Genomic DNA, 20,133 nt, shown 5'->3' on the forward strand with positions numbered 1-20,133 from the left:
ATTGAAGACAATCTCAGACACCTCTGGGACAACACTAAACACACCAACATTTGAATTATAGGGGTCCCAGAAGAAGAAGAGAAAAAGAAAGGGACTGAGAAAATATTTGAAGGGATTATAGTGGAAAACTTCCCTAACATGGGAAAGGAAATAGTCACCCAGTCCAGGAAGCACAGAGAGTCCCATACAGGATAAACCCTAGGAAAAACACACCAAGACACATATTAATCAAACTAATAAAAATTAAATTCAAAGAAAAAATAGTAAAAGCAGCAAGGGAAAAGCAAAAGATAACATGCAAAGGAATTCCCATAAGGTTATCAGCTGATTTTTCAGCAGAAACTTTGCAGGCCAAAAAGGAGTGGCAGGAGATACATAAAGTGATGAAAGAGAAAAATCTACAACCAAGATTACTCTACCCAGCAAGGATCTCATTCAGATTTGATGGAGAAGTCAAAACCTTTTCAGACAAGCAAAAGCTAAGAGAATTCAGCACCGCCAACCAGCTTTACAACAAATGCTAAAGAAACTTCTCTAGGCAGGAAACACAAGAGAAGAAAAAGACCCACAAAAACAAACGCAAAACAATTAAGAAAATGGTAATAGGAATATACATATTGATAATAACCTTGAATGTAAGTGGATTAAATGCCCCAACCAAAAGACACAGACTGGCTGAATGGATACAAAAACAAGACCCCTATATATGCTGTCTACAAGAGACCCACTTTAGACCTAGGGACACATACAGACTGAAAGTGGGGGGATGGAAAAAGATATTCCATGAAAATGGAAATCAAAAGAAAGCTGGAGTAGCAATACTCGTAACAGATAAAATAGAATTTAAAATAAAGACTGTTACAAGAGATAAGGAGGGACACTACATAATGATCAAAGAATCAATCCAAGAAGAAGATACAACAATTATAAATGTTTATGCACCCAACATAGGAGCACCTCAACACATAAGGCAAATGCTAACAACCATGAAAGGAGAAATCAACAGTAACACAATAATAGTAGGGGACTTTAACACCCCACTTACACCAATGGACAGATCATCCAAGCAGGAAATAAATAAGGAAACACAAGCTTTAAATGACACAATAGACCAGATAGATTTAATTGATATTGATAGAATATTCCAACCAAAAGTGGCAGAATACACTTCTTCTCAAGTGCACAAGCAACATTCTCCAGGATAGATCACATCTTGGATCACAAATCAAGCCTTGGTTAATTTGAGAAAACTGAAATCATGTCAAGTATCTTTTCCGACCACAGTGCTATGAGACTAGATATCAATTACAGGAAAAAAACTGTAAAGAATATAAACAGGGGGAGGCTAAACAATACGCTACTAAAAAACCAAGAGATCACTGAAGAAATCAAAGAAAAAATTAAAAAATACATAGAAACAAATGACAATAAAAGCACAATGACACAAAACCTATGGGATGCAGCAAAAGCAGTTCTAAGAGGGAAGTTTATAGCAATTCAATCTCACCTCAAGAAACAAGAAAAATCTCAAATAAACAATCTAACCCTACACTTAAAAGAACTAGAGAAAGAAGAACAAAGAAAACCCAAAGTCAGTAGAAGGAAAGAAATCATAAAGATCAGAGCAGAAATAAATGAAATAGAAATGAAGAAAGCAATAGCAAAGATCAATAAAACTAAAAGCTGGATCTTTGAGAAGATAAACAAAATTGATAAACCCTTAGCCAGACTCATCAAGAAAACAAGGGAGAGGACACAAATCAATAAAATTAGAAATGAAAAAGGAGAAATCACAACTGACACCACAAAAATACAAAGGATTATAAGAGTCTACTACAAGCAACTATATGCCAATAAAATGGACAACCTCGCTGAAATGGACATATTCTTGTAAAGGTGCAATTTTATAAGACTGAACCAGGAAGAATTAGAAAATATAAACAGACCTATCACAAGTAATGAAATAGAAACTGTAATTAAAAATCTTCCAACAGGGCTTCCCTGGTGGTGCAGTGGTTGAGAGTCCGCCTGCTGATGCAGGGGACACGGGTTCGTGCCCCGGGCTGGGAAGATCCTACATGCCGCGGAGCGGCTGGGCCCGTGAGCCATGGCCGTTGAGCCTGTGCGTCTGGAGCCTGTGCTCCGCAGCAGGAGAGGCCACAACAGTGAGAAGCCTGCGTACCAAAGGAAAAAAAAAAAATCTTCCAACAAACAAAAGTCCAGGACCAGATGGCTTCACAGGCGAATTCTATCAAACATTTAGAGAACTAACACCCATCCTTGTCAAACTCTTCCAAAAAAATTGCAGAGGGAGAAACATTCCCAGATTCATTCTACGAAGCCACCATCACCCTGATACCAAAACCAGGAAAAGATATCACATAAGAAGAAAATTATAAACCAATGTCACTGATGAACATAGATGCAAAAATCCTGAACAAAATACTAGCAAACAGAATCCAACAACACATTAAAAGGATTATATACCATGAGCAAGTGGGATTTATACCAGGGATGCGAGGATTCTTCAGTATACGCAAATCAATCAGTGTGATACACCACATTAACAAATTAAGGACTAAAAACCATATGATCATCTCAATAGATGCAGAAAAACTTCAGACAAAATTCAACACCTGTTTATGATAAAAACTCTCCAGAAAATTGGCATAGAGGGAACCTATCTCAACATAATAAATGCCATATATGACAAATGCAAAGCACGCATCATACTCAGTGGTGAAAAACTGAAAGCATTTCCACTAAGATCAGGAACAAGACAAGGATGTCCACTCTTGCCACTCTTATTCAACATAGTTTTGGAAGTCCTAGCCACAGCAGTCAGAGAAGAAAAAGAAATAAAAGGAATAGAAATTGGAAAAGAAGAAATAAAACTTTCACTGTTCGCTGATGACATACTATAAATAGAAAATCCTAAAGATGCCACCAGAAAGCTACTAGAACTAATCAATGAATTTTGTAAGATTGCAGGATACAAAGTTAATGCACAGAAATCTCTGGCATTCCTATACACCAACAATGAAAAATCAGAAAGCGAAATTAAGGAAACACTCCCATATACCACTGCAACAAAAAGAATAAAATACCTAGGAATACACCTGCCTAAGGAGGCGAAAGACTTGTACTCAGAAAACTATAGAACACTGATGAAAGAAATCAAAGATGACATAAACAAATGGATAAATATACCATGTTCTTGGATTGGAAGAATCAATATTGTGAAGATGACTATACTACCCAAAGCAATCTACAGATTCAATGCAATCCCTATCAAACTACCAATGTCATTCTTCACAGAATTAGAACAAAAATTTTTACAACTTGTATGGAAACACGAAAGACCATGAAAAGCCAATGCAATCTTGAGAAAGAAAAACAGAGTTGGAGGAATCAGGCTTCCTGACTTCAAACTATACTACAAAGCTACAGTAATCGAGACAGGATGGTACTGGCACAAAAACAGAAATATAGATCAATGGTACAGGATAGAATGCCCAGAGATAAACTCACACACATATGGTCACCTAATTTACGATAAAGGAGGCCAGAGTATACAATGAAGGAAAGACAGCCTCTTCATAAGTGGTGCTGGGAAAACTGGACAGCTACATATAAAAGAATGTTATTAGGACACTACCTAACACCTTTCACAAAAGTAAACTCCAAATGGATTAAAGACCTAAATGTAAGACCAGACACTATAAAACTCTTAGAGGAAAACATAGGAAAAACACTCTTTGACATAAACCACAGCAAGATCTTTTTAGACCCACCTCCTAGAGTAACGAAAATAAAAACAAAAATAAACAAATGGGACTTAATCAAACTTAAAAGCTTTTGCACAGCAAAGGAAACCATAAAAAAGACAAAAAGACAACCCTCAGAATGGGAGAAAATATTTGCAAGTGAAACAACAGACAAAGGATTAATCTCCAAAATATACAAACAGCTCATGGAGCTCAGTATTAAAAAACAAACAATCCAATTAAAAAATGGGCAGAAGACCTAAATAGACATTTCACCAAGGAGACATACAGATGGCCAAGAGGCACATGAAAAGATGGTCAGCATCAGTGATTATTAGAGAAATGCATATCAAAACTACAATGAGGTATCACCTCACGTCAGTCAGAACGGCCATTATCAAAAAATCTGGAAGTAGTAAATGCTGGAAAGGGTGTGGAGAAAACGGAACCCTCCTGCACTGTTGGGAATGTAAACTGATACAAATGCTATGGAAAACAATATGGAGGTTCCTTAAAAAACTAAAAATAGAACTGCCATATGACCCAGCAATCCCACTACTGGACATATACCCAGAGAAAACCATAGTTCAGAAAGAGACATGTGCCACAATGTTCACTGCAGCACTATTTACAATAGCCAGGACATGGAACCAACCTAGATGTCCATTGACAGATAAATGAATAAAGAAGATGTGGCACATATATACAATGGAATATTGCTCAGCCATAAAAAGAAACGAGGGGCTTCCCTGGTGGTGCAGTGGTTGAGAGTCTGCCTGCCGATGCAGGGGACACGGGTTCATGCCCCGGTCCAGGAAGATTCCACATGCCGTGGAGCGGCTGGGCCCGTGAGCCATGGCTGCTGAGCCTGCGTGTCCGGAGCCTGTGCTCCACAATGGGAGAGGCCACAACAGTGAGAGGCCCACGTACTGCCAAAAAAAAAGAAACGAAATTGAGTTATTTGTAGTGAGGTGGATGGACCTAGAGTCTCATACAAAGTGAAGTAAGTCAGAAAGAGAAAAACAAATACCGTATGTTAACACATATGTATGGAATCTAAAAAAGAAAATGGTACTGATGAACCTAGTTGCTGGTCAGGAGTAAAGATGTAGACATAGAGAATGGACTTGGGGACACGGAGTGGGAGGGAGAAGCTGGGGCGAAGTGAGAGTAGCATCGACATGTATACACTATACCGAATGTAAAATAGCTAGTGGGAAGCAGCAGCATGGCACAGGGAGATCAGCTTGGTTCTTTGTGATGACCTAGAGGGGTGGGATAGGGAGGATGGGAGGGAGGCTCAAGAGGGAGGGGATATGGGGACATGTGTATGCATGTGGCTGATTCACTTCAGCGTACAATAAAAACTAACACCGTATTGTGAAGCAATTTTACTCCAATAAAGATTTATGTTAAAAAAAAAAGATGCTCCAGATAAGTTTAGCTATTAACCAGCAGTTTGCAAATAAATGACCAAGTTTTGCAAATGCTGTTTTTAAGTCAGAGAGTGTATTCCACATGAAACATTATTTGCATTGCCTACTGTTTAAAAGCAAATCATAAACATCTTAAAGCTCATTAGAGTTGATCTGCTTTGAAATAAATCTGTTTTCATATTCTTCCCTCATGAAGATTTTATCTGTGTATCCTCAAATGGCTTTTCTTTGTACTTTGTGCTATAAGGCTCTTTTTTTCCACAATTCACAGAACTTGTATTTATGATCTTGAGGGCTCTTTCAAAATGTTGGTGTTTAGGGAAGTTGACAACCCTAGGGAGCTATGTAAGTGCATAACAATAATTGGATGTGCATTATAACACAGACCAGGGCTCTGTTAAAAGTGCCTTGGAGACTTCCTTGGTGGTGCAGTGGTTAGGAATCTGCCTGCCACTGCAGGGGACACAGGTTCGATCACTGGTCCAGGAAGATCCGACATGCCGCAGAGCAACTAAGCTCGTGCACCACAACTACTGAAGCCTATGCACCTAGAGCCAGTGCTCCAGAACAAGAGAAACCACTGCAACCAGAAGCCCGCGCACCACAACTAGAGGAAGCCCGCGTGGAGCAGCGAAGACCCAATGCAGCCAAAAATAAATTTAAAAATAATAATAATAGTAAGTTTTAAAAGTACCTTTGCTGAATGGGAGAATCAATCAGAAAATGAGAGACATTGGTAATTAGCTGAGAATAGGAGCTTTCTCCTATGCCCCACCCCTTTAAATCAGTTAAGATGGGATTTGCTTCAACTAACAACAAACAAAAACTTAAAGTAACGTGTAAGAAAAATGTGTTATCTCATATAGAAGAGAGGGCTGAGGTGTGATGTTTCCAGGGTTGGTTAACATAGAACCTGACAGATATCCTTTCTGTCTTCCCCTTCTAGCATTCCCAACCTGTCAGCATTGTCTTCTGGCTTGTCCCCTCACGGTTAATAGATGATTGTATCTTTCCGGAAGCCACATTCAAACACCAGAATGTCCAGAGAAAAAAAGATAATGTTTAACCATACCCAGAGGTCCTGCAGGCAACTCCCTCAGGTCTCATTGGCCAGAACTTGTATGTATACTCCTTTCTAAACCAATCCATTCCTGCTATTTCCTCTGCAAAGCAATTTGATTTCCATGATGGCTCAGACTATTTAGTTTACCACTGAGTCACATAGTGGAGGGGAGAATTTTCCAGTGAGAAACAGACAAGAAGGGTGGATGGGCTTAGGGTAGACAACCAATAATTTCTGGTGCCCTACCTTTTTCTCACTTGGTGGAGGTGTGGGAGAGCTTGGAAAAATTCGGTAATCAGATAAGAGGGAGAGTTTGCTTAAAATCTCAGTAGTTGTAATGTTCTTGGCTCGTGGACCCTTTGGGAATGATGATCCATTAGCCTTTGAGATTGTGCTGTCAGCTCAGGAAAAACTGGTCTCCTATTTATTCCCTCAAATATTTCGCTATTATATCAGCTTTAAAATCTTCACTCTAGCTAGTAAAATAGAGTATTTATAAAATGAAGACTTGGGATTCTGGGCCTCCTTGTTTTAAACCCTAGTTCATAAATGTTGGATTTCATATTTCTGCCAGGAATGGTGATTCTAGACCATCAGTAATTATCAGGCAGGAGAAGGGAATCTATCCTGTATTCCACTAGCCGGTTTCCCACAGCAGCTGTTCCCTCACACTGGGCTGATTACCTTGTATCCCTGAGAAAATAAAGGTCAGCTCATAGGTTGATCCTCCCTTTGTCATTTCTGAGTCTCTCCTCCTTCCCTCTCATTTTCAAGTATGGAATACCTCTCCTCCCTTCCTATTTCCTCCGCTAGTGTTTTTGATTCTTTTCTTTCCTGACTCCTTGAGCTCTGTCATTCCAGTCCTTCTCCAGGTCACCTGGGCTGGACACTTTGGACTTTGACCGCCACATGCAATGAGGTGCCAATTTCTATTCTTCTCCTCAGGTATCACTCATTCCTTCCTGCTGCCACTGTTGTCTCGTACTGAAATAATTTTAGGTTCTTGGAGCTCAGATTATGTTCCTTTAATCGAGTTGTGCAGTAGTCTGGCATTTGAAATAGAGTTTCTATTTTGCTATTTTTTATCTTTATTAAGTATTCTGAGAGGTAACCTTTTGGTGAGCTATATTTGCTTTGCAGTACACTAGAATTGCAGGATGCACATAAAACCTGAAGAGGCTGAAATGGTAGCAACTAACTACCAAGTGCAGAGAGAGCACTAATTAAAGTGTCTTACAATTAAATCTTCCTTATATTAGGGTAGATAAATTAGAACTGTGTGAATTTACAGGGGCCAATTTTGAGATGACAAAATAAATCCCATTATTATTTACTCCCTAAAATTAGATTGATAGTATTGTAGGCAAATGTCAGTTAATTTTGTGAAACCAGCTATTTGTCTAAATGGCTATTAAATAGGGCCAATTCAATTCTGGGTGCTTTTCATTAAAGCCATTGTTTACTCTTCTTTTTTTCCTTTTAGTTGAAAATCTCAATCCATTTTATATTATTGCCAAGACTGAAGGGCTTGGGGAAACATCTCATTTTCCAGAACCATATGCTAAAACGTGTAAAGGGGAAGCACCTTAAGTAATTTTATTTAGTTTGTACACAACTCTCTGTTCACTGTTCTACTCATTTTCATTGATTTCATCCATTCACAAATCCAAAATATGATCAGTCTTATTTGCAGACATGACAAACATGCCTTTTTTCTAATTGTTTCTAAAATATAAATACTTTGAAAATTAAAAAAAAATCATTTAAGTATCTACAAACTCTAGAGAAGAACATAAAACATTCCGGCAAAACCATTTTAGTGTTAGAACTTTTATTGAATTTACTTCTCCACCTATCAGTGGATCAAGTAAAGGGTACATTAGGCAACCAAATAAGGGTCCAAATTATTCAGCAATCCATTTCCCAAACCCTCATTCAAGTCCCATAATTTTAAAAGTTTTAAAACTATTTAAAACCCCAGCCCTACTCTAATCCCTTCCTTCTCAACTGATGATCTTGGATTCTGCTTCACTGAGAAAATACGAGCCATTCTTTATTAACTTCATGAGATGTCCTTACCACTTCTTTTCTGTAAATCTCTTTTCCATTCTTTCCCTCTCTGGGGAAGTTGAGCCCTCCTCTTTTCCAACATAAACTCCAAACCCATGTATTTGATAACATTTATTCCTGTCTCCCGAGCCTTTGGCCACTATCCTTCTAGTTGTCCAGGCTACACACTTCCAAATCATTGTCAGCCCCGATTGGGAGCCCCTTATCAAGTGATTACTCATCCCAGTTTATTCAACTTCTCCATAATTCTATCAAATTCTTTGCATTTCCACCACTACTGCCCTGTGTAAAACCCAGCTCATCTGCACATCCTTGGCACTACTAATTTATTCTTCTTATGAATTCCTTCAGCTATGTTCTCAAAACAATTTAAATTACGTTACTCCTTGCCTCAACAAAATTCATCAGTGCCTCCCTGTGGTCTAAAGATAAAATTCAGATGTCTTCACATTTCATTCATACTCTTGCTTAGTCTGACATAAAACTACTTTTCCAACATCTTCTCCCAGAGTATTCTTCATTCTACCCACCTTGGACTTGCCCACGATGTACCAGTCACTCTGACTGTCCTGCCTCTGCTCATGTTGTTCTAGCAACCCAGGAAGTCCTCCCCACCAACCTGAACTACTGAAGTCCTACTTACCTTTCAAGATCCACTTCAAATGCCATCTGGAGTTTCATAAACTCCTTCTCTTGATCCTTCGTTGAGAATTAACCCAACATTCCCTGTACTCCTAAACTAAATTTCTTATAGTGCTATCAAATCACTTCACTTATCCTGCTTTTTATTGTATCCAATAATACATTTGTATTTTCCTCCATGAATGACACATCTTTTGAAGATGGTGACTATATCTGATTTATCTTTGTAGCTATTCTCACTTCCCTGCCCCAAGCACCTAGCAGAGTGTTTTGTACAAAGCAAGAACTCAGTAACATTTGCTGGAATGAAATTACCTGTTATTCAAATAGTCTGGCTTACATTTTGATGTGATCTTTATAATTTCATGGCATTTACAATGAAAAGTAAAGCACAGTGTTCAGCCTTCTAGTGTTCAATGCACTGGTTTGCCTCAAATGATCTTTGATATGTCTGAATACTGATCGTCTTAGCATTCAAGGCAGCATGACAGGGCTTAGGGTACCTTGAATGATTTACCCCAATATGCATTACAAACATTGTCATTTGCTATGTTAACTGTGATTTGAAATGGTTGTCAGAGTGCTTAAAAGCATGGGTATTGCAATCAGAATGGCTGGATTTGAAATCAAACTGCCACTCACTCTTTTAAGGCTCCAACTTTTGAGTCTTAGTTTTAGTTTTAGACTCAGGTGAGAGGGGTCCCTGCTTTAGAAAGCTCTGCTTTTCCTCTGGCCACACCTTTCTTCACAAGATGAAGAGTTCATGCGACCAAAAGGATGTTCTTACCTGGAGCCTGTATCTCCACTTTTAGAACATGCTTCTGGATTCCTGAGGCCTTTTATGCACATGACCTTGTACCCACTTCCAGGTCCTGCAAAGGCCTCTCTCCTCACCTGTCTTCCCATGGATAGACCACAGGAACAAAGTGTCCGCCAGGGAGAGCTATTTGATGGGGCAGGGACTGAGCTTGGACATGGGAGCTGCGCTGTCCACAGACCCTTGCAGTATGGGACATGGCCTAGGGTGGGAGATAAGGGAGGTAGGCTGGGGAGTGGGGGTCCAGAATGATCTTTTCTCATATCTCTGCATTCTTGTGTGGAATCCGAGGAATTAAAAAATTCAAGCCTGATCTTACGTGTTTTTGATGTTATATTGCCAAGATAAGAGTAGAGAACGTATTTTATTTAACAGTTTATTAGCTTGGTTTATAACTTTTGAGTATTTGGACTCAAAGTGTCTGGGTCCCCATTTGTCTTCCTCCCTAAGCCTTGCATATGTTATAGGCTATAAAACTGAGATAATTAACACTTCTTCCCTTACAGTCTGACACTGCAGATTAATTATGATAATGTAATCACAGCACATTGGTTCTTAGTAAGTGATCAGTAAATACAAGCTCCCATTAATAATAATTTATTCCTCCATTTGTTTGTTCAAAATATTTTTATTGAGTACTTACAATGGATTAATCACAATTTTATGTGAAAACAGACAAGATTCCTACCCTCATGAAGTTTATATCTTAGAGAGACAGTGAAAACTTGAACAGAAAAATTGCAAGTTATGCCAAAAGCAATAAAAAGATGAGATGATAATCTAGAGAGTGATAGCACAGCACTGGGCATCCAGGAAAGTACTCCATCAGGAGGTGACATTTGAACAATGGAAATGACAGTAGCTGTCAGGAAGCTCCACACAAAGGCTGGGACGTGAGAATTCCAGGTGGTGGGAACAGCAGGTGCAAAGGCTCTGGGACCCAAATTAGTTCAGTAAGATTGGGGGCATTGAGGGCCAGTGTACAATGAGCTGTGCCTTCCCCTGTACCCCAGCTACACTAGTGTGGTATGATATTGGTAAACAGGGACAAGATTATTCATATTTACCAGGATCAGCAGCTTGCATTTTACTTTGAGCAGATGGGCAATTACTGGAGGACTTTCAGCAGAGGTGTGATAAGGTCTCATTCATACTTTTTAATTTTGTTTGAATTTAATTTATTTTTTTATACAGCAGGTTCTTATTAGTTATCCATTTTGTACATATTAGTGTATATATGTCAATCCCAATCTCCCAGTTCATCACCACCACCCCTACCCCCACCACTTTCCCCCCTTGGTGTCCATACATTTGTTGTCTACATCTGTGTCTCAATTTCTGCCCTGCAAACCGGTTCATCTGTACCATTTTTCTAGATTTCACATGTATGCGTTAATATGCGGTATTTGTTTTTCTCTTTCTGACTTCACTCTGTATGACAGTCTCTAGATCCATCCATGTCTCTACAAATGACCCAATTTTGTACCTTTATATGGCTGAGTAATATTCCATTGTATATATGTACCACATCTTCTTTATCCATTCGTCTGTCGATGGGCATTTATGTTGCTTCCATGACCTGGCTATTGTAAACAGTGCTGCAGTGAACATTGGGGTGCTTGTGTCTTTTTGAATTAGGTCTCATTCATACTTTTGAAAGCTCAGTCTGGTTGCAGTATGGAGAATGGATGATAAAAGTGATGAGGGCAATGATGGATAATGAAAGTATTAGAGTAGAGCTAGTAAAATTAGTGGGGAGGCTATTACAGAAGGCCCAGGCAAAGAGTAGTTGTGGTAATGATAACAATGGTCATAGTAATAGAAGTAGAACTAATAATAATTATAAAAAGTAACATCAGCATTAATATCAGTAATAAGAGCAATAAATAACAGCAATGATGATAATATAGAATTATCTTTCTTTGTCAGGTTCTGAATTGAATACTGTAGAATTAAATTTTTAGGTAGCCAACTTAAATTGATTTCTGTTTTTATTGAAGTATAGTTGATTTACAATATTAATTTCAGGTGTACAGCATAGTGATTCAGTGCTTTTACAGTTTACATTCCTTTGAAAGTTATTACAAAAAACATAAAAGTTATTACAAGATAATAACTGTGATTCCCTGTGCTGTACAATATATCCTTGTTGCTTATCTGTTTTATATACAGTAGTTTGTATCTCTTAATTTCATCCCCCTGTCTTGCCCCTGCCCCCCTTCCCTCTCCCCACTGGTAACCACTAGTTTGTTTTCTATATCTGTGAGTCTATTTCTGTTTTCCTATATAAATTCATTTGCAATACTCTTTAGATTCCACATATAAGTGATATCATACAGCATTTGTCTTTCTCTGTTTGACTTACTTCACTAACCATAATATTCTCTAGGTCCATCCATGTTGCTGCAAATGGCAGAATTTCATTCTTTTTTATGGCTGTGTAATATTCCTGTGTGTGTGTGTGTGTGTGTGTGTGTGTGTGTGTGTACACATCACATCTTCTTTATCCGTTCATCTGTCTGATGGACATTTAGGTTGCTTCCACATCTTGGCTATTGTGAATAGTGCTGCTGTGCACATTGGGGTGCATATATCTTTTCGAATTAGCGTTTTCATTTCTTTTGGATATATACCCAGGAATGGAATTGCATCAAGATCTAAGTTCCTTCATTGAAATGTTGTTCTGTTAACAAAAGTCAATCTTAAATGAATAGGTCATTTTCTCTATTTAACCCATTAAGGATCTAGACTTTTCAGAGCAGGGCTATACAGTTATAGAGGGTGTTTGGCTACGGGGAATCATACACTTCCTCAGCTAACTGATCATTTCACAGGGTCAGCCTTTTAGAGCTGAAACTCATCCTGTGGGTCCTGTGGATCATTTGCCAGTGAACAAACTGCCTCTGAGGATTTAGTGACCTAAGCTGGAGATGCCCCGATTTCTTTGTGGCTTCTAGTCTGTATCACAGCCACCCTCTGTACATAGCCCAGTACCTTGTGCTGCTGAAGGACAATGGAAACTTATGCCTGAAATATTGCTTTCCACATCTGTCTGCCACAAAAAAACTATTTAAAGCTGTTGAGAGGCAGTGATTTCCCAAGTTGACACATATGCAAATGTGAGAGATGCTTTTGTCTTAAAGTCTCCTTCCAAAAGCAATGTATATCTGAGTCATCCTGATTCTGTGTGCTCAGTGTTGAAATGAGCATTGCTGCTGGATGTCTGATGAAATGAATGTCCTGAATAAAGTCACATGAGATGGATTTTCGCTTAAGAATATTTTAAATCAACACTAATTTGCACAAAGTCCGTTTCTTAAACCTTTACTTTTAAAATGAGTCTGCATACATAATGTTTATTTCTATAACTTGTTTTTTTCCAGTTGAGTTTAGATTTCATAGCATATCAAATTAGTAAGCTTATGAGGCATTCATACATTGCATAATAGAATTCCAGTATATTCTGTAATGCATTTTTACATGAACCCAGGCTTCAAACCAGAATTATTTTTAAAGTGTTGAACCAATTGAATTTTCTGGCTAGATACGGTTAAGAAAAGGCCACCAGAACTATAGTGAAAAGAGCTATGAGGGTATAAGCAGAACGAACTCTAGCAGCTTTGCCATCATTACCACTGAAGAGGATTTTAAATTTAAAGGTGTGAAACAAGAGAACTGGTGAGTGTGTGATTGCCTGAGGTTCAAGGTCTGTTTGAAGAATTGTGCATGTAGGTGAAGGAATGTATTCTGCTATTAACTTTAAATCTTACAAAGCAATCATTTTGAGGTATTTTCCTCCATTTGCATTTCTCTTGGAATCTAAGAAACTTAGAGCATTTTAAAAGCTTTTTATATCTTTGGAAATAAAAGAAATAGTTTAACAAAGACACAATGTTCAGAAAAGTTCTAATGATCAACTAATAATATAAAGCAGACTCTACATTGTAGGAAATTTTCAACCCAGAAAATTTGGTATCCTTCTAGGAACCAAAAACGTTCAATTAAAATGTTATTCCTGGCATGACCTAGATACTACTATGAATTCCTTGTAGCAGACCTAATCCTACAATGGGTAGACTACAGACTTCTGTTTTGTTTTATTTTGCTTTTTCTCAAAAATGTTGGTATTCCTCCCTCCCTTTCTCACTCTTGTGTCCTTTCTCTCTCTTTTTTCTTTACTCTATTCCTTCTCCAACTCTACCTTAAATACTAAAAATGTTTTTGTAAAAGCATTAAGCACAAGAAATTGTTTTTTTTCAAATTTGTTTTTGGTTCCAAAAATGAAAAAATACACTTGTTGTTATTGTTGTTGTTTAATTCTGGGTGTTTAATGCAAACATTTAAACTTATATTGACACTTTCAGAAACTATCTATATTAGAGTAAATGTAGACTTAGATAAAAGATGTTAAACTAATGGGTAAAGTCGTATGGTAAAAATAATGCATCCCATTGGCTAAAAGTCATGGCTAGATTTACAATGCATTTATTCGTTCACTCATTCAAGATAACACTTGTTATTGCTTACTCGGTAAATGGGATGCCAGGGATAAAAAGATGACTATGACCTAACAGGAATTTGTAATCTGGCCAATCTCTTTTCCCCTGATGGTTATTTTGAAGAGTATGACAATAACTTAACATTTCCCTAAATGAATCCAAATAATTATTCAGTGTCTATGTAGAAAATTATTTTTAAATTTACAAAATAAATTTCCAAAAAAGAATCTGAAACAGGTGCAAAAGTTGGTATATGTAAGGCTCATCCAGTTCCAATGGGAAAAAAACTTTACATTTATGTAATGAATTTCAAGATGCACTAAATTATTCCTCTGAGCTATATTTAGATGCTATAAAGTACTCTTCAGCTAATCCTTGACAAAAGAATGAAACCTTTTAAGCGAATAAATTCTTACATAGCAAATGTGAATAAATTCTACAGGCTGCCCTAATTAATTCCATTTTCTAAATACAATGAAATCCCTCTTCTAACAAAGATCTAAATAGGCAAAGTAATCTTTGAAAACCCCAATCCATGAGGCTGAATCTTGGTGATATTATATAGTTTCAGTGCATAACTTTTATATTTGGCATATTTAAGGACTTGGAGTTGATAAATTGCATGAAAACATATTTTCCTCTTTCCTATTTAACTAAAAAGAAAACAGGCCATCAATAACTTATTCTAAGAAATGCATAGTATATTATCATTCTAAGGAATGAATAAGTATATTTCCTGTTGAATTATATTCTGAGTTTATATCAAAGGAAACATGCAAATACTTCCTGTAACTAATTCAATCCCTCTTTTGATTCATGACTTTTGATGTAGAAAGGTGATTTTGTTTTAAATTTATGCTACTTTTTAGTGAAGTTTATTTTCTTCAAAATATTTATTTGATGATTTTTGAATGACAAATTCATGGATCAATGTAGTTGTATGTTTTCCTATAGAACATTGAACTATAGTGATTGTAATTTAATATTTCAGTGATTTAGAAGTGCCCTGAAGATGTTTGAATTGCAAGAGCTGTGCACTTTGAAATGTTCATCTGTGAGAAACTTTTCAAAATATACTAATAGTAGTGGTAGTAAACCTATTCTGCCATTCTGGTATGAGAAATGCTATAAATAAAAACGTATTAATATGGTTAAATTTTACTGCATGAAATGTTAAAAATTCCACATTGGATTTGTAGCACGAGATTTGTAAAATTCTGTCATTTTTTCCCTTCTTCAAGGGAAGGAGGTAGGGAAGGCCATCTCAAGAAGAGAAGTGCATTTGACACAATACAACCATATATATTTTAGAATATTCTAATCTGAGATATTTTGTACCACATTGTACAGTTGGTAGGGGGCCATGTCAAAGAGAATATTAATATCTCTTAGAACAAGGGTTGGAAGTTTTTCAAAAGTGTTCTTCAAAAGTAACGTTAATATTTTTGAGGTGTGCTAGGGAAAAAGAGAGCCCAATACCCTTCTACAAGGAAGAGTAGATGACTGTGAGTTGTGATTTAAGTAGCACCAAGAAGATCCGCCTTTCCCTAAGTTTTCTTGACAATCTCACATACTCTCATTGCTTAAAGTTCTACTGATTAGAGGTACATTGAGTTTATGAGTAAACGGCCCTTGAAGAATAAAGATGTGTAATGCCAAATTTTATATTCATGGTACCTTCATTTAATCATATCTCCAGAAAGAGGGCTTCCTTAAACAGTCAGTAGATATTGGAGCATGGGAACTTAAGGACTGAAACCCGAGAAATAAAGGCGCAAAATGGTCAGAATTAACTGAGGACAAAATCAAGGAGGACATCAGAGCCTGGTTTCACTTTGAATGTTTTTCCTGTGGTTGAGCTGATAATTTAATTTACATCATTGTGTAACACTTGGATGGGGAGAGATAGTTGTCATTTTACCTGACTTTAGGGAATGATATATGGAGAAGGAAGCCAGACTGACTTCCTGAAATACTGGGCATCATCTTTGGCAGACATTGTTCATGATCCATGTGAGATGGAATAAAAGTAGGTTTACTGAGGAGAAAATGGTTATATTAATAATTTAATGCTGCTACTGCTTTTATTTTTCATAGAAATGTACTTTGGAAATGCAGAAAATGTGTTACTTTGAAAAACATGTTGAATTTCTGCTAACCCTTTATTGTAATGAGCCATTAGAAATTTGATAGGTATAACCTACATGTCCCAATGGGGAATATGAAGGTGAAAGATCTGCCAATCACTTTTTGGTAGTCTTCTAATCTTTTGCTTGGGAGATTCATCTTTATATTGAAAATGGCATCAAAACCTAAAGAATTAAATCCTATCAGAAGTGCCTAAAGACTTTACAATGGAGTTCATCTTCCAGACCACCTAATAAATAAAAGTATAAAATTTGGGCTTTCTATTGCTACCCATACCTCCTCCCCCAGCCGCTTTGTAAGAAATTGAAGCAGGTTTCTGAAACAGTGTACCTGGATGAAGAAATACTACCTAAAATCCCAAGAGGGAAGTATTTTGAGAGGATATGATTTAGACAAATGTCAAAGTCATATTGGACATGCTCTAGAACTATGTTCACACTATCATCACCTCATTCAGAGAAAAGCAAAGAATATTTGATTCATGAATATACTAAGAAGGCTTTAGATAGGTCAAGTTCGTGAATCAGGAAGTGTGAAAACCACACAGCCTAATTGTATCCATTTCTGGTATAGCTCAGAATTAAACTATTTGAACATTTAGCAACTTTTATGTACAGAATTTTTTTTTTTTTGCTCGGAATGTACGAAAAGTTTTGCACAAAACTTGCTGTAGGGAGAAACACATTGTCATATTGTGAACAATTATTCAGCATTCTAGTTAGGTAATTGCTATAAGACATAAGATATATGATCCTGCCTCTATCCTGAGGGGACTTAATTAATGTTTGTGACTAGGGTGTCATATATGTGGAGAGTTGAAATTATTAAAGTCATCATAGCTAATTGAATGCCACCTGCCTTTGTTTTAACAGAATTAAGAGTGCTGCTTATTTTCCTCCAATTGAACCATCAATTGAATTGTGTATTGTATGACTACTCTTATGACATGAAGTGAGATAACTTAAACCTCCAGAAAATCTTCTAGGGATGAATTGGGAAACAGCAGTTGAAGAATGAATAGTACCTTTCTTTTGATTCTTATTAAGTGAAATAAGATTATTTGCTTATATACCACTGCTCTTCCTAAACTTTTCCAGTTACTTCTTTTTATTTATATCTGCAAATCTGAAGGTAATTTATTACATAATGATAGGTAATTAGTATAATAATTAAAGGAGAAAGGACTCACCAAGATAGCCATATTCCTTCTTGCGAATTTCAAAGTTGATCAGTGGGGTTTCATTCAGTCTGAATTAAAGGAAAAGACTTTTGAGCTTCACTGCAAAAGAAATCCGAAGCCTAGAATGACATTTAAAAGGGCTAACTGAATATTTGGCTAGGGTCTTGAAAGTTGAGGTTCTTAAAAACTCTGAAAGACCTTCTAATGCTAATAATAACACCTACAGTGTATTACCTGTAATTTAAAACACATGTTCACATGAGTTTAGTTTAATTTGGAAGGTGGCAATTATTTCTGCAATTTCCTAGAATTTGCATAGTGCTTTTCCAAAATTATCAAAGCTGCTTTCCCATGGGATGATGTATAAGATGATGTTTTTGTTTTTATGGCATAAATGATGCCTTTGCAAAGTAAAATAAGACTCTCTCCCATTTTAACATGCCTTTTACTTTTGCATATACTACTTATACCAAGAAAGGAGCAAATGAAGATATCTGCATATAGTTAAAGCAGATATGTTGATTGAAATATGAGTATTTGGTATTGAAACTCAACCTGAATTATCAAAGTGTAATTTGGAGACAAATGAGATGTCTGTTGGCTGTAAGTGATTGCAGCTTTTATAAAATGAAAGCATGGAGTCTGATAAAGTTAATATGGATTGATAATGCTCCTTTTGAATTTTTTTAACATCTTTATTGGAGTATAATTGCTTTACAGTGTTGTGTTAGTTTCTGCTGTATAACAAAGTGAATCAGCTATATGCATACGTATATCCCTATATCCCCTCCCTCTTGCGTCTCCCTCCCACCCTCCTTATCCCATCCCTATAGGTCATTGCAAAGCACTGAGCTGATCTCCCTGTGCCATGCAGCTGCTTCCCACTAGTGATCTATTTTACATTTGGTACTGTATATATGTCAGTGTTACTCTCTCACTTCGTCCCAGCTTACACTTCCCCCTCCCCATGTCTTCACGTCCATTCTCTACGTCTGTGTTTATTTCTGTCTTGCCCCTAGGTTCATCAGAACCTTTTTTTTTTTTTTAGATTCCATATATATGTGTTAGCATACGGTATTTGTTTTTCTCTTTCTGACTTTCTTCACTCTGTATGACAGACTCTAGGTCCATCCGCCTCACTACAAATAACTCAATTTCGTTTCTTTTTATGGCTGAGTAATATTCCATTGTATATATGTACCACATCTTCTTTATCCATTCATCTGTCGATGGACATTTAGGTTGCTTCCATGTCCTGGCTATTGTCAATAGTGCTGCAGTGAACATTGTGGTACATGTATCTTTTTGAATTATGGTTTTCTCAGGGTATATGCCCAGCAGTGGGATTGCTGGGTCATATGGTAGTTCTATTTTTAGTTTTTTAAGGACCCTCCATACTGTTCTCCATAGTGGCTGTATCAATTTACATTCTCACCGACAGTGCAATAGGGTTCCCTTTTCTCCACACCCTCTCCAGCATTTATTGTTTGTAGATATTTTGATGATGTCCATTCTGACTGGTGTGAGATGTTACCTCATTCTAGTTTTGATTTGCATTTCTCTAATGATTAGTGATGTTGAGCATCCTTTCATGTGTTTGTTGGCAATCTGTATATCTTCTTTGGAGACAAGTCTATTTTGGTCTTCTGCCCAGTTTTTGATTGAGTTGTTTGTTTTTTTCATATTGAGCTACATGAGTTGCTTGTAAATTTTGGTGATTAATCATTTGGCAGTTGTTTCATTTGCAAATACTTTCTCCCATTCTGAGGGTTGTCTTTTCATCTTGTTTATGGTTTCCTTTGCTGTGCTCTTAAGTTTCATTAGGTCCCATTTGTTTACTTTTGTTTTTATTTCCCTTTCTCTAGGAGATGGGTCAAAAAGGACCTTACTGTGATTTATGTCATAGAGTGTTCTGCCGATGTTTTCCTCTAAGAGTTTTATAGTGTCTGGCCTTACATTTAGGTCTTTAATCCATTTTGAGTTTATTTTTGTGTATGGTGTTAGGGAGTGTTCCAGTTTCATTCTTTTACATGTAGCTGTCCAGTTTTCCCAGCACCACTTATTGAAGAGGCTGTCTTTTCTCCATTGTATACTCCGGTCTCCTTTATCAAAGATAACGTGACCACGTGTGTGTGGCTTTATCTCTGGGCTTTCTATCCTGTTCCATTGACCTATATTTCTGTTTTTGTGCCAGTACCACACTGTCCTGGTTATTGTAGCTTTATAGTATAGTCTGAAGTCAGGGAGCATGATTCCTCCAGCTCTGTTTTTCTTTCTCAAGATTGCTTTGGCTATTCGGGGTCTTTTGTGTTTCCATACAAATGGTACAATTTTTTGTTCTAGTTCTGTGAAAAATGCCAGTGGTAGTTTGATAGGGATTGCATTGAACCTGTAGTATAGTCATTGGGTAGTATAGTCATTTTCACAATGTTGATTCTTCCAATCCAAGAACATGGTATATCTCTCGATCTGTTTGTATTATCTTTAATTTCTTTCATCAGTGTCTTATCG

Source organism: Aethalodelphis obliquidens, unplaced genomic scaffold (genome assembly GCF_003676395.1).
Source record: "Aethalodelphis obliquidens isolate GAN/ISIS:26980383/991018 unplaced genomic scaffold, ASM367639v1 scaffold7, whole genome shotgun sequence".
In the NCBI taxonomy this organism is placed as follows: domain Eukaryota; kingdom Metazoa; phylum Chordata; class Mammalia; order Artiodactyla; family Delphinidae; genus Aethalodelphis; species Aethalodelphis obliquidens.